We start from the raw sequence: 14,537 nt of genomic DNA, 5'->3' as shown, positions 1-14,537 counted from the left end.
GGAGAAGGGGACGACAGAGGATGAGATGGTTGGATGGCATCACCAACTCAACGGACATGAGTTTGAGCAAGCTCCAGGAGTCGGTGGTAGACAGGGAAGCCTGGCACGCTGCAGTTCATGGGGTCACAGAGTCAGACACAACCGAGCCACTGAACTGAACTGAACTGATATTTATGTAATAGGAAAAAAATGTTGGGACACATTTGTAAGTAAATTGTGATACATCTATTGGAGGAACACTAAGCAACCATTAAAAATCATGTATGTATGCTAACTTGTGTCCAACTCTTTGTGACCCCATGCACTGTAGGCAACCAAGCTCCTCTATCCATGGGATGTTCCACACAAGAATATGGAAGTGGATCACCATTTCCTTCTCCAAAAATTATGTATAATAACATCTAAAAATATGACAAAATACAATATATTGCTAAATTAAAATTTTTATGTAGTATACATGGTATTATCCCAATTTTGCACATGGAAGAACTTTATTGCATAAACACAAGGAAAAAAAGAAAAATTATTACCCAGATTTTTTTCTTATATTCTTCAATTTTTCTGCAAGAATGTATTTTTAAAGTAAAGAGAGAAGTTATTTTTTAAAAACATAAGATAAGGGGCACTCTCCATCCCCCTTCTGATGTCTCTGTCAGAAGTTTTCTCTGTCCCTTTTATCCTTTAATAAAACTCTTGCTACACCGAAGCTCTGAAGTGATCAAGCCGGGTCCCTGGTCCCGAAGCTAAATCTTTGGAGATCACAACTCTGATATCATTCACCATAAGGTATCATCTTGAGGGCTCATCCGGCATCTTCAGGACAAGCCCAGGCCTGATCCTTTTGGACTATAATGCCCCTAATGGAAATGTACCAAAGAAAGATAGGTCCTACTCAACTGTGAAGAATCAAACAAAGGGTTAACTGGACTTAGAATGGATCCCAAACTACTTTTTCTAAGTTTGATGGAAGCAAACAAAATGTTGAAAGAATTAGAAGATATTTTCTGTGTTGAGAACTTGATTTTCTTTTTTTTTTTTTACGAATGAGGCAATTTATTAACCCAGCATCATTTGTTCTAGTGCTTCTTGTTGGCAGCTGCCACCTGTCCAGCGATTCTGTCCAGATCTCTCTGTCCCTGAGGCTTCAGTTTGCGGCCCCCATCTTGGTCCTTCGTTTCCTCACCGCGGTTCGGTAGAGGGAACCAGTTGTCATCATGTACGAGAACTTGATTTTTATGTGCTTTCAGCACTGAATCATCCTAGCATGGTGTAAGAGAAAGGTGTTGGATTAAAAATAAAATAGATAAGATAAATAATTGTAGTAAGAATTTGGAAAAAGAAAGTCTCTGTCATTGAATACTAATTAAGCTTTAAGCTTTCTGATAGCTAAGAGAAAATACAGTTTTCATGTTTCATAGTGATTATTAGATAAATGTTTATCTTCTAAAGGACACTTGTCTTTATCTTTGAAGTAAACTTGTGAGTTAGGCTCAATATAACACAAAACCTTTTTATACTGTAGACTATTCTAAAGGGTCAAACGGGAGTGGGTGGTTTTAAAGTGCTGTTTGTACTGGGTACCAGTTGTTTTCACTACGCAGCATGCGTATAACTTTCTTTTCTGTGCCCCAGTTTTCCTCTCTGGAACCCACCCTCACTCTCAAGAAGTCCCTGTACAAAGGGCAAGGTGACTAATCCCTAATTCCAGGGATGGGCATGAACTCAGGCCTGATCAATTATAGCATCACAGTCCCTGGCCCATAGTAAGTAGTTGTTTACGGGATAAACTTTGACCTAAACACAGTTAGTGAAATACAATAAACCTTTTGTGGGACTTCTGAGAGAGAAACACATACTCTTTTCTACTGAACTTAAATGCAGGACAAAAGGCTGCTCAAAACCTTCTTTTCCAATGCTTAGAGTCTGAAGATGAAGCCAATATAGGGACAACCAGTACCAAGAAATAGAGTGAGATTTGGATCTAGTATTAAGCCTCTGCATCAAACTATACCTGAAGCTCTGTCTATCCTTGTACTTTTTAATTGCATAAGCCAATAAATTCCCTTTTTATTGCTTAAGCAAGGATAAGTTGAGTTTTTTTATTTGCAGCCAAGAGAGTCCTAAATGATACATTCTCAATCAAGTTCCAAATATTCATTTCCAATTCTACAGGGATGGTCAAACACACCCTTGAGAAATTACAAATATACTCCAAAGGGTGAAAAACTCCCCATGAGAGCAATTAAGGGAAGCCAAGATAAAGAAAGTGTTATTATTCCTATTCAGATATCTGAGACCAAATGTCTTTTTTTTTTTTATGTTAATCATCCTCTTTGATTAGAGTTTAGTTTTGATTCAGGAGTATACTCCTGAATCATAACCCCTTTCTCAGAATGTTGTTATGAAGAATAAATGAGAATAAAAGTTTATGAAAATGCTTAGGACAGTTCCTGACACCCAATGAGTTCCCAAGAAATTTTAGTTTCCTTCCCCTAGAACATTATTGTCAAGAAACAAAATAGACAGACAAGATATTTGTAAATTATCAAGACCTCCACAGTTGTCCAAAACAATGTTCTTCAAATATCTTCTGAACTGAAATATGACCAGAGGATATTTGCAAGAAAACATCCATAAAGCAGTGATATTGCTATATATACAAATGATGGGCAAAGTGTATGCCCTAGGAACAGGCCACCACAGTAGGCACTTTGGCAGAACTATGGACGCACAGAACTGACTCTGAGCAGAGTTCGTCAGATGTGAAGCAGGAAAGCCTATGAAAGACTAGGAGCAGTGACATGTTTGATGTGCCAACTCAGATAGCAAGGAGCATGAAAACAGCTCCAGGCATGACTCCGAGGCGATATATGCCCCAAAACCTGGCCTTCTTTTTGGAAATGTGCACTTGACCCTAGGAGACTAATGTGGTACAAAGAGCGTGTGTTTTATGTCATAAGAACCTAAACCACAACCTCAGCACTGCCATTTACTTGCTAGTGACCATGAGCTATTTCTTTAACTCTCAGGGGTTTTTTATCTGTGACATTAGGATAATAGTATGTACTGGTTGTGGTTCTTTTTCTCCAAGATGTGCCAGGCATTAGGGAAGCTCACAGATAGCCGGGTTCTCCTGCTCAGTATATGACGGGTTTGTGACTTCTCTATCCCCTTGGAACTTGTGTGTATTCTTGTGGTTTGCTTTGGGGAATTAAATGTGACACAGAGTGCCTTGTATCTGGTGAGGTGGAAGCTTCAAGAGCCACAGCATGATTTGTTAGGTTTGCCTCTACCAGGTGAGGTGATTCTAGACACAAGATTGAATCTCTATCAGCCTGAATTGCCTGATATCATATGGTATTTGTCTTTCTCTTTCTGACTTACTTCACTTAGTATGAGAATCTCTAGGTCCATCCATGTTGCTACAAATGGCATTATTTCATACTTTTTATGGCTAAGTAGTATTCTATTGTGTGTGTGTAAATATATATACACATACATATTGTTGTTCAGTCGCTCAGTCGTGTTTGACACTTTGCAACCCCATGGACTGCAGCACACCAGGCTTCCCTTTGCTTCATCATTTCCTGGCGCTCACTCAAACTCATGTCCATTGAGTCGGTAATGCCATCCAGCCATCTCATCCTCTTTTTTCCCCTTCTCCTCCTGCCTTCAATCTTTCCCAGCATCAGGGTCTTTTCTAACGAGTCGGCTCTCCGCTTCGGGTGGCCAAAGTATTGGAGCTTCAGCTTCAGCATCAGTCCTTCCAATGAATATTCAGGATTTATTTCCTTTAGGATTGATGGGTTTGATCTCCTTGCTGTCCGGGGTCTCAAGAGTCTTCTCCAACACCACAGTTCAAAAGCATCAATTCTTAGGTACTCAGTCTTCTTTATGGTCCAAATCTCACAACCATACATGACTACGGGAAAAACCATAGCTTTGACTCTACAGACCTTTGTTGGCAAAGTAATGTATGCTAGCTTTTTTTTTTGTATGCTAGCTTTTTAATATGCTATCTAGGTTTGTCACAGATTTTCTTCCAAGGAGCAAGTGTCTTTTAATTTCATGGTCACAGTCACCATCTGAAGTGAAATATACATATACACACACACACACATATATATACACACATATATAGACATACACATATACATACATATACATACATATGTGTGTGTGTGTGTGTGTGTGTGTGTATATATCAGTTCTTCTTTAACATTCATTTGTCAATATGGATATTTAGGTTGTTTCCAGGTCTTGGCTATCGTAAATAGTGCTGCCAAGAACATAGGATTATACGTATCTTTTTGGATTATGTTTTTTTTTCCAAATATATGCTCAGGAGTGGAATTGCTCGATCATATGGCAACTCTATTTTTAAATTTTTGAGGCATCTCTGTACTGTTTTCCATAGTTGCTACATCAGTTTACATTTCTACCAACAGTATAGGAGGATTCTCTTTTCTCCACACATTCTTCAGCATTTGTTATTTGTAGACTTTATCATGATGGTTGTTCTGATTGGTGTGAGGTGGTACCTCATCGTAGTTTTGATTTGCATTTCTCTAATAGTTAACAATGATGAATATCTTTTCATGTTCCTATTGGTCATCTGTATGTGAAAAGAGTTCTGTTTAAAGTGGGTGTAATCAAAGGATTGTTGTTTAGTCACTAAGTCATATCCAGCTCTTTTCCACCCCCATGGACTATAGCTCACCAGGGTCCTCGGTCCATAGGATTTTCCAGGCAAGAACACTGGAGTGGGTTGCCATTTCCTTCTCCAGGGGATCTTCCCAACTCAGGGATCGAACCTGTGTCTCCTGCATTGGCAGGCAGATGCTCTACCACTTAGCCACCAGAGCAGCTGATAATCAAATGATACCAAAAGCTAATCAGCTATATTCAGTCCTGAGAAAAGACATTCTTTAAAGATTGTTCAGCGTGGGGTGTAGGGGAAAAGTCCAGCAGCCAAAATGTGTCACTGTGTCCAGAGCCGCTCTATCCAATAAAACGGCCACTAGTCCCACAGCTACTGAGTATCTGGAATGAGGTTAATCCACATTCATGAGATGTGCTGCAAGTGAAACATAACCACTGGACTCAAAGACTTAGTAAGGGGGGGGGGGCAGAATATAAGCATCTCAAGAATTTTAACATAGAGTATGTGTTGAAATGATGACATTTCAGATATATTGGGTTGGATAAAATACATTATTTAGATTAATTTCACCTGCTACATTTTACTTTTCTAATGTTGCTGCTGGAAAACTTTACACTCCACACGTGGCCCACATTTTATTTCCACTGGATGGGGCTGGTCTAATTATTGTCCAGAGGAAGGAGTGTCAGTTCTGGCTTAACTTACCTAAACTAACTCATCTAGAATTTATATTTACAATATTTCATGTCTGATAGAATGGTTTCCAGTGCTTTTTTAATAGATTGACTTTTTTTTCTATTTTCCCAGTTTTGAGTACTTTCAATATATTTTAGATAGTTCATCTAAAGCTTCTTGTCTCAATTTTAAGCTTAAATACTAATCAGAAGGTGAGAATATTTGAAGAAAAATCAACACATTCAGAAAACAGGGAGGTTATTCCCTATCACTAGGAAAACCAATGTAGAATTTCACACCATTCTGTTACCACTCTCCTTTCGTTTCAGTGAACAGAGAAAAGGTAGATAACTCAGTGCAAAGAGCTCAGAAAGTGCAAATCAGGTCCCTCTTATAGGTAACATTTAGCAGGTAGTGAGATCCTCTCCATAGATTTCATACCATAAACTCCAGATGGATTAAGGAGACACTTTTAAAAATCATAAGAAAAACAAGAAGAATATTAAATGTACTACACAGTTAACCATTGGGACAGGAGGATTTTAAAAATGATAAAAGTATATTTTAATTCACTGAAATAAAAATAACAATATTTACTAAAAAAGAGGGGATTTGCATAGATAGAAACTGATTCACTTTGCTGTACATCAGAAACTAATACAATGTCATAAAGAAACAATACTCCAATAGAAATATTTTTTTAAATTATCAAAAAAAACCCACCAATATTTAATTTTAAAGTAAGGCTTAACTCTGTTTCCAGATGCTCAACCCAGGACACATTTTACTCTCCTTCCTTCATGTATAGAGTCAGACCACCAATTTATAGATTGGCATTTAGGCTCAAATTAGAGGCTGATCTAGGGCTTCCTTGTTGGCTCAGTGGTAAAGAATCTGCCTGTCGATGCAGGAGACACAAGTTTTGTCCCTGATTCAGAAGGATCCCACATGCCGCAGAGCAATTCAGCCTGTGTATGACAGCTATTGAGCCTGTGCTCTAGAGGCCGGGAGCTGCAACTCCGGAGCCCATGTGCCACAATCACTGAAGCCTGCAGGCCTAGAGCCAGGGCCCTGCAACAAGGGAAACCACCACAGTGAGCAGCCCACACACTGCAACTAAGAGCAGCCCCCGCTCACCGCAACGAGAGAAAAGCCCACGCAGGAGCAAAGACACAGACAAAAATGAATTAATTAATTTTAAAAATTAGAGGTTGACCTGACTGGCCCTTGCCAGTCTCTTAGAATAACCTAGCCTAGTTTTCTTTTTTTAATTGAAGTGTATTTGATTTACAATATCATGTCAGTTTCAGTTATACAGCACATTCAATTTACACATATTTAAATATTCTTTTTCAGATTCTTTTCCCTTATAGGTTGTTACAAAGTATCGAGTATAGTTCTTTGTGCTATACAGTAGGTCCTTATTTTGTATCTATTTTATATTTAGTAGTATGTATCTGGCATTCCCATACTCCTAATTTATCCCTCCCCTACTTTTCCCCTTTGATGACCATAAGTTTGTTTTCTATGTATGTGAGTCTCTTTCCATTTTGTAAATAAGTTCATTTGTATCTTTTTAAATTCCCCATATAAGTGATATCCTATGATATTAGTCTTTCTCTGACTTACTTCACTTAGTATGGTAATTTCTAGGGTCCATCCACGTTGCTGCAGGAAGAGGAGGATTTTTAAAGTAACAAAGAAAAAGAGGGGAGAAAAGATGGATAGATTAGACAATGTACAAATTTAAAACTTCTAGACATAAAAGATATAAATGAGAGACAAGAGAAAATATAGCAAATATCACAAATATTAAATAAACTTTTTAAATGTATAGCTATTAGACAAATTAATTTAAAAACTATTTTGGCTCCCAAATGTAAAAGGCATGAATCAGTAATTCATCAAAGAACTATAACTAGCAAATGATCCCATGAGAAAATGTTCACTTTCCTTTGTAAACAAATGAATGCAAATTAAAACAAAAAGAAGTTACCTATTCTACCTACCTGATTGGCAAAGTTATTTTTGTGATTGCTGTTTTATTTGGTGCTGGTGAGAATGTAGTAAAATAGGTACTAACATATATCTTGATGGTTCTGAAAATTTATATAAACTCTTGGAAAAACATTTGCTGTAAAAAGACTTTGATAAAGTAACTCCATGTCTGGAATCTATCCCTAAGGGAAAATATAAGCAAAAAATCTTTAAGGCAAAAATACTTGTCACAGAGATATTTATAATACTAAAAAATTAAAAACAAATTTAAAACAATAAGAAAAGGCCTAAGTGAAATATGGTATATTCATTCAATGGAATACCATGCAGTCAATAAAGCTATTTGGTCAGGCTGTACACTAACATGGAAAATGGGTAAAGTACTATGGAAATGGAAAATGTACTATGATACAAAATTTTGTGAAAAAGCAGTTTCAAATTGTGTACATACATATACATTGTATAATCATAATTATGTAAAACTGTTCATTTTAAAAAGATGGAATGAAAGTTCATTATGTCTACCTTTCAGTAGTCGAACCATGAATTATATTTTTCTTTCTATTTTTATGAACTGTATTTTATTAATACCTATGAGTGATTATTATGGTAGGCCAAATAGGATAAATGAGTATTATTGTAGACTCCCCAAAAATATCCATATCCTTATCCACAGAGCCAGTGAACATGTTACTTTACCCAGCAAAAAGGACAATGTAGATGTGATTAAATTAAGGATCTCAAGATTGAGAGATTATCTTGGATTATCTGGTCCAATATAATCACATAGGTCTTAATAAGAGGAAGTCAGGAGTAATAGAGAAAGAAAGATATGGTAACAGTAGCAGAGGCTGAGGCCAGAGAGATTTGAAGATTTTTCACTGCTGGTATTGGAGACAGAGGGAGGGACTATGAGCCAAAGAATGCAGGCCACCTCTGGAACCTGGAAAAGGCAAGGAAATTGATTTTGCCTGAAAGCTTCCAGGAGAAACACAGTCCCACTAACACCTTGATTTTATTTTATTTTTATATTTTGCACATTGTTAAACTTATTTCCAAGTATTCTTCTTTTTTTGGCCATGCTGCATGGCATGCAGGATCTTAGTTCCCCAACCAGGGATTATACCCATGCTCCATGCAGTGGAAGCGTGGAGTCCTAACCACTGGAACCCCAGGGAAGTCTCTTACACCTTGATTTTAGGACTTCTGACCTCTAGAACTATAAGATAATAAACATGCATTATCTTAAGCCACTAAGTGATGGTAATTACTTACAGCAGCAACAGGAAACAGATACAAATATATACCATGTTTATGGTGAAAACAAATTGTCTTGGTTAAAACTCAGTTTTTTCCTTAAAGCTTTTAAAATAATGCGTGGGGTAATATTTGTAGTCCAGTAACATTACTTCATCATTTAGATGTCAGAAACTGCAGTAGAGCTTAATACGTTTCTGATGAATTTGTCTCATCTTTCCATTCTCCCTATCAACACAGAAATGTCTCACTACAGAGCAATAAACATTGAATGTGGGACAATTTCCTTAATAATGAAATCTAGTACACAAATGTCTGAGAAACAGACAACAAACAGCAGGAAGGAGAAGTTTTTAAAAAGGGACCAAGATGATGAATCATAAGTAAAACACTCCCTTAGTTGAGCAATTCCAGATTTATGCAAATTCAACATTGCACAAAATTTTCCAAAAGATACATAGTATGATTTTAAAGAAATAGAAGACTCTAAGATAGTTCATGGGCAATGGAAATACAGAACAACTGCTATTATCTCCTCACTGGCTTTCAGCCTGTTCTCCCTTCAGGCCGGTGTCTTGTCCCATCCTCAACTCCTGGTTTGACTTCTTATCGGATCCTGCACCTGCTGCTTTGATCTTGGTGTTTCAAGTCACCTGGAGGGTCTGATTCTTGACCTTCAGCTCCTCCTCCAAAATCCCACCCATCATTCTCATCATCCACCCATTTTCTCCATTAGACACTATTCCTGGTCTTAGCTAGCTCAGCCCTGAAGACCCAATCTCCAGTTTCAGGCTCTAGGAGACGATGGGGACAGGGTTGATGTGGGAGGGAGAGGATAGAGGTGAGAAGGTGGGCAATCTTCAACCACTAGGCAAAAGTATCTCTGAAATGGGGGTAGAAAAAAAAGGAAGGAGGGGGGAGGTGGGGAGAAAAGGAGAAAGGAAGGAAGGGAAGGAAGGAGGAAGGGGAAGAGAAAGGGAAAGGAAAAAAGATGGAACAGAACTGTACAACATAAAAGAGTTACCAGTCATCTTAGGGGGAAAGCACTCAGAAAGCTGTGGAAACCATTCCATCACACATGAAATGTTTTTTTAACAAATACTCACTCTAGGTTAATGGCTCGTTTGCTGACCTGACTTATGGGTGAACTGGTTTTTGTGAGTTGGTCTGTTTTCCAAGCATGCCCTAGCACACGCACTCATGTGCACTATATGGCAGGTTCAGCACATCCTGGACCTAGGGGGAAAGTGCCTCCAACCATCCTCGCATGCAGACAGCCCGCTCAGATCCCCTAATTAACTGGCTCTGTCTGCACTCATCAAGCTGCCTTCTCATTATAATGTGGCTTTCCGTGTAGACTTTCCCACCAGGAGAGAACAGGCTGACCTGTAAGTGAGAGGATTCTGGTTCCATTGGCAGTCAGTCTGTATGGAAATTAATAAATCCACCTTCTCTTGGGAATTTGATTTGCAGGTCCGTTCTCAGAGTTTAAAACAATTTTTTACTGCACTAAAAAATAATTCTGTTAGTGTCTTAGTTAATACAATTCAATGAAATCCAATTTAGGTAGCATTAACACAAGTAGGAATTTACTACAAGATGGTAATGGGGTGTCAGAGAACTCAAGGGCAGAAAGGGCAATTAGGACTAGAACCAGAAACCAGAAAGCACCGAGGCCCGAATCTGCTGCCCTTGCTCATCGTCTGCATCCCAGACGTCTGCATTCCCAGAAGAAAAGGCTATTCCCCTTTTTCTCATGCTGCAAGGCATCACGGACCTCATTTCTGTCCCACACCTATGTCACTTTTTCCTCTCTACAGGTTAGTTTTTTCTACTTCTCAGACATGCAGCTGAAAAAGGCTACCTCTTACCTGCCTCAGTGCCAGCAACCAAAGGAGACAAGCTTTGGTGAGTGCCAGTTCTAAATGCCCACAGACAGAATCCAGTTGGCCCAATCTGGGTCAGGTATCCACCCTGATCAAATTCTCTGTGACTGGTAGGGGGAGCTGGGAGCAGGAGGACAGGTCAGGCCCAGCTCCGTGAAACGGAGAACCATTCCCAGGAGAAGGAAGATTATGGAATGGATGGGGAACGCATCCCTCAGATTGCCGCAAACTCCAAGTCAGAGATGTTTCAGAATTTGGAATATTTTTTTCTTTTTGGAACTTTCTGGAGTCTGCTTTTACTGACGTATAGTTTATTTATAGTGTTAGCCTCCAGTGTATAGCAAAGTAAATCAGTTATACATACATACATATATTCTTTCTCATATTCTTTTCCATTATGGTTTATTACAGGATGTTGAATATAGTTCCCTGTGCTATACAGTAGGATGTTGCTGTTTATTTTATATATAGTATTTTGCATTTGTTAATCTCAAACTCCTAATTTACCCCTGCCCACCCTTCCCCTGTAGTAACCATAAGTTTGTTTTCTATGTCTATGAGTCTGTTTCTATTTCATAAATAAGTTCATTCATATCATTTTAGATTCTACATATAGGTGATAACATAATATTTGTCTTTCTCTGTCTGACATTTCATTTAATATGATATTCTCCAGGTCCATCCATGTTACTGCAAATGACATTATTTCATCTTTTTAGGGCTAAGTAGTATTCCATTGCAAATATATTCCATGTCTTCTTTATCCATTCATCTGTCAATGGATATTTAACTTACTTCCACGTCTTGGCTATTATGAATAGCACTGCTATGAACATTGGGGTGCATGTATCTTTTCAAATTAGAGTTCCCTCCAGATACATACCCAGGAATGGGATTGTTGGATCATATGGCAAGTCTATTTTTAATTTTTTAAAGAACCTCCATCCTGTTTTCCATAGTGGCTGTGCCAATTTACATTCCCCAAAATTTGGAACTTTTATATTTTAGTACAGTCATGTACCTCATATAACATCACAACCCCAACAGAGTCTAAAGCAGCTTCCCATAATCAAACACATCGAACACATTTTTAGAATGAAAACACATTTTTAGAATGAAAACATGAATATTCATACAAAATAGGAAACAGGATTATACATAGTCTCACGTGAGTTCCAGTTTGCCTCCAAAGAAATTACAGAAGTACTTTTGGTTTTCAGATCATCTGCATTTCAAAACTACAGATGAGAGGTTTAGACTACACTACTCTGGGCTTGCAGAGCCAAGGACAGACCACTTCCTCCTACGGGTTCTCTAGGACCTTACTCCTCCAAGTGTGGCCTCTGGACCAGCAGCAGCAATGCCACCTTGTGACATCGGGAACTTGCTAGAAGTGCTGAATCTCAAGTTCCAACCTAGCTCTACTGAATCAGAATTTGCATTTAAAAAATGTACATAGTGGGACTTCCCTGAAAGTCCAATGGTTAACAAAGACTTTACCTTCCAATGCAGGAATGCAGGTTTGATCCCTGATAAGGGAGCTAGGATCCCACATAACTTGCATTCAAAAAACAAAAACATAAAACAGAAGCAGTGATGTAACAAACTCAATAAGGACTTTAAAAATGATCCACTTCAAAAAAAATTTTTTTTTAATTTTAGATAGAAAGATGATAGTGTCATAGTCCATTCAGACTATTATAATAAAGTACCATAGACTGTGTGGCTTATCAACAACAGAAATTCATCACTCATAGATTTGGAAGCTGGGAAGTCCAAATCAAGGTACTAGCAGATTTGTTGTCTGGTGGAGCCTTCTTACTGGTTCATAGACAGTTGTCTTCTTGCTGTATCCTGACACACTAGAAGGGGTTAGGGAACTCTGTAGAATCTCTTCTATGGGGCGTTAACTCTTCACACTCAAGGCCTAAGCAACTCTGAAGGTCACCTAATATCATCGTCTCGGGGTTAAGATTTTAACATAGGAATTTTAAGGGAACACTAAGATTCAGTCCATTGCACGCTAGTGCTTCAAATGCATGTTAAAGTTTGAGAAACACTGCTCCAAGTGACCCTGGACATAATTTTTTTAATCTCACCTCCCTGGTTTTCAGATTCCTTGCTCCCTAACCCAGTCTGTCATGATGTGGTGGTAGGTGCATGTTCAGTCATCTCCGACTCTTTACAACCCTATGGACTGTAACCTGCCAGGCTCCTCTGTCCATGGGATCTCCCAGGCAAGAATACTGCAGTGGGTTGCCATTTCCTTCTTCAGGGGATCTTCCTGACCAAGGGATCAAACCCACATAGCCCTCGTCTCCGGCATTGCAGGCGGAGTCTTTATCCCCGAGCCGTCTGGGAAGCCCTCCCCTACCCTTCACGATGAATGAGTGAGTGAGTGATAGTCGCTTAGTCGTGTGCGACTCTTTGCGACCCCATGGACTAGAGCCCGCCAGTCTCCTTTGCCCATAGAATTCTCCAACCCCTCATGATGCATCCAAAGTAAATCTTCAGTTATGTCATTTCCTAGTTCACAACAAAATAAAACAAATGCATGTTGTTAAAAATCTTAATGCTCCCAATTCCCTACCACAGAGATTCTTTTTTTGTTTCTACAGCCGAGATTCTTAATATCTGTATCTTCTAAAATTATTCATAATTTTTAAGTGTATATTTATTTTACTAGGGAGTAGATCCATGGTTTGCATTAGTTTTTCAAAGGGGTTTGTGACCCCATAAAGGGTAAGGATTAATCTTCTGGTAATTCTGATTTATTTATAGTTTCCCATGCTTTGTGTGTGTGTGTGTGTGTGTGTGTGTGTATGTGTTTATAACATTTCCTCTGCTGAGATTTCTTTTATAAATGCTCTGGATTGAATGTCTACCATGTGCTAGGTGCTAGAAATACCAAAGCAAATAAGCCAAGAAGGCTCCTCTCACCACTTGGCATCTGGCTTTTGCTCATCCTTCAAGGCTTAGCTCAGCTTCATCTCCTCCAGGAAGGCTGAGATATGCCCTTCATTTTGACTCCTTGACACTTTGTACTTATCTCTGACATTTAAAGGAAAAGTATCTGTTTGTGTCCTCTTCCCCACTATTAGAAACACATAGGCTCAAGCTAACTTTGTATAATACAACTCCTGTTTATAGTAAGGGTTCAATAAACATTTATTGTAATGGAAAAAAAAAGTTCAAGATTGATTCTTTTTTCTCTGTAATGGAAACAAATGGTCTATTCCCTATTGATTTTACAAAACTATTGGAAAAGTCACATCAGGCTAGAAACTATTTATAAGACTCTATTCAGAATCAAGATGAATTTCACAGTTAATTGATCCTTCTATGAATCTCTGAGATCAAAGTCAACAGAAAAACAACGCTAAGGATGGGGCTTCCCTGGAAGCTCAGTGGCAAAGAATCTACCTGCCAAACCAAGGAGAAGAGTTTGATCTCTGGTCTGAGAAGATTCCCAAAACTAAACCCCTGCACAATTATTAAGCCTGTGCTTTAAAAGCTAGGAGGCACAACTACTGAAGCCCACGTGCCTAAGAGCCAGTGTTCCACAAGAGAAGTCACCACAACAAGAAGCCTGCGCACCGCAGCTGGAGAGAAGACCCTGATCTTTGCAGCTAGAGAAAAGCCCACGCAGCAACAAAGACCCGGCACAGCCAAAATAAATAAATAATTTTTTTTTAATGCTAAGGATGATGGTGCTGTGAAAAAAGTGTGAGTGACTACTAAAGGATCCTTGGGCCCTGGTGTTGAAAAAGGTCCCATATTTCAACATGACACAGATCCCAGAGTGAAGTCTGGGACCCTCCACAGTGCCCCTCCAGTTCTGTGGGGCCAGACCTTTGGGGGCAAGACTTCTGCTTCCTCTTTACTTCTCACCTGCTCCAGAAGCTTCATCCGCCACAGATTCCTTAAGGGTATGGCACAGTCATCCTTAAACTGGAATCAAGATGCTTTTCTCATTTGCATTTCCTTGTTCTCCGTCTCTCCCCAAGAGACTTGTTCATTGCTGCAGGGAGCATTAAGATTGTTGTACTGAAATACAA

General features: G+C 38.8%; 1 long non-coding RNA gene across 2 annotated transcripts; it reads right to left on the bottom strand.

The window, feature by feature from the left end:
* Positions 1-425: 425 nt before the first annotated feature.
* On the bottom strand, positions 426-10,501 carry LOC136174872 (uncharacterized). Of its 2 annotated transcripts, none has more exons than XR_010664420.1 (4): positions 10,465-10,501; positions 7,348-7,518; positions 6,968-7,006; positions 426-1,259 (listed from the first exon to the last, which is right to left on the bottom strand). It is a non-coding gene; the product is annotated as an uncharacterized lncRNA (long non-coding RNA). The 2 variants fall into 2 exon arrangements; XR_010664421.1 differs by lacking the exon at positions 10,465-10,501 and adding an exon at positions 9,980-10,104.
* Positions 10,502-14,537: the final 4,036 nt, after the last annotated feature.

The sequence above is a fragment of the Muntiacus reevesi genome, chromosome 9 (assembly GCF_963930625.1).
Source record: "Muntiacus reevesi chromosome 9, mMunRee1.1, whole genome shotgun sequence".
Lineage (NCBI taxonomy): Eukaryota > Metazoa > Chordata > Mammalia > Artiodactyla > Cervidae > Muntiacus > Muntiacus reevesi.
Note: the sequence above shows the minus strand (reverse complement) of the source record. Positions and strands in the feature narration are given on the sequence as shown.